Here is a 3,979-nt window from a genome sequence, read left to right on the forward strand (position 1 = left end):
TCCCTCTTTTGAGCTACTGCATCCATAGGTGTAGGTCAAGTTCATCAAATTGTATCAGATTACTCTTTTTTCCTTCTTCTTTCTTCTTCTAGTTGAGTTCTGATTATCCATCCATTGAAGCCAGGTCAAGTGGGTATTATCTGCAAGTGTGGGTGTTCTTGTGCATATGCCCGCTCTTCTTATCAGCTGGACACTTCATTCTCCATCTTTCATCAGTTTTTAATGACCTTTTACTTTCTTCAAATAAGACGTTCTTGATGGCATCCTATAACTCCTCTGGTCTTCAGTCATTAGTGTTTAATACATCAAATCTGTTCTTGAGATGGTCTCTAAATTCAGGTGAGATATACTCAAGTTCATATTTTGTCTCTTATTGACTTTTTTTTCATATTCTTCAGTTTAAGCCTGAACTTGCATCTGAGCAATTGATGGTCTATTCCACAGTGAGCTCTGGCCTTGTTTTGGGTGATGATATTGAGCTTCTCCATTGTTTCTTCCCAAATATGTAGTCAATTTGATTTCTGTGTATTCCATTTGGAATGAAATTTATGTTACTGAAAAAGGATACTTGCATTTGAATCTTGGTTTCCCTTGCATACCATTATAAAATAGACACTGGAGGGGGAAGGAAAGAAATAGCTAGAAATATCACCTTAGAAAGCTTGTAAGTCCATCTTCTGCCTATAACTGATTGGAATACCCAAAATGGGACTACAACGTGCCCAGTAAAGGAGGCTTCCTGTGGAGCCTCTGCATTACATAAGACTATAGGTAGAATCCTGAACAGCATCCAGAATTTTCAGAGGTGGGAAATTTCCACTTGAAAGGACAGGCAGACCAACCTGGAACAGCTAGAAGAACAGAATATACTTCTTGAAAGAAAGACCAACAGGAGAAATACAAAACAATATAGGCAGACTGAGTGATTACTACAAGAACAAGCAAGTTGCTCGCCCAGGAGACATCAAGGCAAGTGGTCAGGTCCCCTCAGAGCAAACAGGCTTCCAAGACTAAGACTGAGTGGGAATACACACTCTGATTGGTGACCATGTTCGTCACAGATAAGGGGAAGTGAGGGAAAAACAGCAATGAAGCTGTGAGCTAAGCCCTACAACATTCAATAGACTCCAGTGAACCCGGGTGGGGACCTGGTTGGCCAGCAGTATGGCAAGACCTGGGGACTCTTCAGCCCAGAGTCAGTGACATAGCCACAGAGGACTAGAGTGGGGGTAGCCAATGTCCAAGTTGGGGGGTCTACAAAGTCAAGAAGTGACTGGCTTACAAGCTTTCAAGAGGGAACCTAGATCCAGAGGGCATGGAGGAAGGTAGAATCTCCACTGAGTAGTATCCAATCTGTGTAGGCAGGGCTGATGAAAGGAAATGCAGATAGGTTTCTCGTGATATAATAGTGAATAATTGTTATCAGGACTGATTGTGAGGGTTGGAAATGTAAAGGTATATGTTCTGTAGCAAGGAGGGGAGTGATTAACTTTGCAGTCTAGGAGTGGAGGTCCCTGCGATCATCAAGGGAGAAGAGCGGAGAGCGGGACCCTACCCAGAGAAGCAGTAATGCCAGAGATGGAGGCAGAGATGATCACATGGAGAGATGAAGAAGCTGGGGACTTAAGACCCAGAGAGGGAGTGTCTGCGTGCTGACGACTGGGGAGCAGGCTTGCAGGGTATACCTTTTGGTTGGTTGATGATGCATGGCGGGGGTTTTAACCATGGCAATGAAATGATATATGATAGGATGAACATAAAACTAATGTTCTTCCATGTAAACTACCACATAATTCACAATAAAACATTAATAAAAAAAAAGGATATTTGCAGTGCTTAAGGCATTAGTCTTGCAAAATTCTGTTATGCTACACCCACCATCATTTCTATCATCAAGTTCATATTTTCCAACTAATGATAGTTCCTCTTTGTTTCCAATCATCACATTCCAATTAATAGTAATTATCAATGCACCTTGATGCCTGTTTGATCTGTTTCAGACTGAAGAAATTGGAAGAATTATTGAATCTCATTGTTACTGGCTTTAGTAGTTGGTGCACAAATTTGAAGATTAGTGGTATTAACTGGTCCTCCTTATGGCATATGGGCATCATCATATGACAGAAAGCATTGTACTTCAAGGGAAATCTTGAAATGCTCTTTTTGATGATGAATGTGATACTATTTCTCTTCAATCTGTAATTCCCAGGATAGTAAGCCATACATATGTCTGATTCAAACTGGCCGATACCAGTCCATTTCAACTCACTAATGCCTAGGATATTGATCTTTATATGTTCCATTTCAGTTTTGGATGACTTCTAAGTTTGGTAGACTCATACTTTGCATATTCCAAATTTCTATTATTATTTGCACAATTTCTTCTCATTTTGAGTTGTGCTCCACCAGCAAATGAAGGTCCAAAAGCTTAACTCCATCCATATCAGTACGGTCAACTCTACCTGAGGGAGCAATTCTTCCCCAGTCATATTTTGAGTGCTTTTAAACCTGAGGGGTTCATCTTCTGGCACTATATCAGACAATGGTTTGCTGCTTTTCCTAAGGTTTTCAGTGGCTAATCCTTCAGAAGAGTCTGCCTCTCTTTCTTCCTAGTCTGTTTTAGTCTGGATACTCTACTGAAACCTGTCCAACATTGGTGACCTTTCTGATATGTAAAATATGGGAGGCATAGCTTTCATCATCACAACAACACACAAGCCACCACAATACAACCAACTGACAGACAAGTGTTGGAGGACCTCAGAGGACATTGTAATGACTGCAACTAGACAAAAATAAAGTGTCATCATTATATAGACATATAGACTTTCTGTGTGATGACAGATTACCAAATACTTTATATGAATCACTGATTTTTTTAAAGTAAAAATGTTTTGTGGCAGGAAAAAAATGATTTGCTCCTAGCTAACATTGATGACACAAAATTTTGCCTCTTCCAGGAAAAAACACAAACCAAATCCACAGTCTTCGAGTCTATTCCAACTCATAGTGACCCTACATAGGGTTTCTGAGATGGGAACTCTTAGCAGGAGCAGATAGCCACATCTTTCTCCTGCAGAGCAGCTAGTGTGTTTGAACTGCTGACCTGTGATTAGCATCCCAACATCTAGCTGTAGAGCCACTGTTGTTGTTGTTAAATGCTGTCGAGTTGGTTCCGACTCATAGTGAACCTATATAGGGTTTCCATGGAGCAGCTGGTGAGTTTGAACTGCCGATCTCATGTGTCTAACTGACCTTGTGACCTAGCACATTATCCTGCAGCACCACACGAGAGCCACTAGGGTTCCAAAAAAACATATTTCATTAAGGAGAAGAACAATTTGGATTCTTGAAAAATTGTACTTACTTGTGGTGATTAAGTAAGAACCTGAAGTAACACTTCTGCCTCTTCCTCATCCTCATAGTTAAATATAGTCAACAAACCTACCAGCTGCTCCTTGGAAACCCTATACAAGGTAGCTATGAGTCAGAACCAACTTCACAGCATATAACAACAACAACAAATAAGTTACTATATCTTCCTTAAGTTGTTTTTCTTAGTAATACAAACATGACAATCATTTCTACTTCTAAAGAGGTGGTTGTTAAATTATGAAAATAGAAAACTACTTGTACATTTGGATAACTTAATGGATTCACATATATTGATTTCATAATAATTCCTTCATAATTCAGAGGGTTATTGGAGGGTTAAATGGCTTAACGTAAATGCTTAGAACAATATATAGTACATTGTACTATGTAAGTGTTTGTAGCAGTAATGCTATATTAAATGTATATATTATCTGTTCATTTATTTATTTATGTTGTTGTTGTTGTCAGGTGCCATCGAGTCGGAACCGACTCATAGCGACCCCATGCACAGCAGACCGAAACAATGTCCGATCCTGGGCCAACCTCACTACCGCTGCCACACTTGAGTCCATCAGTGATGCCACCTGACTGATCCATCTCGTTG

This window comes from Chrysochloris asiatica, unplaced genomic scaffold, assembly GCF_000296735.1.
Source record: "Chrysochloris asiatica unplaced genomic scaffold, ChrAsi1.0 scaffold00120, whole genome shotgun sequence".
Lineage (NCBI taxonomy): Eukaryota > Metazoa > Chordata > Mammalia > Afrosoricida > Chrysochloridae > Chrysochloris > Chrysochloris asiatica.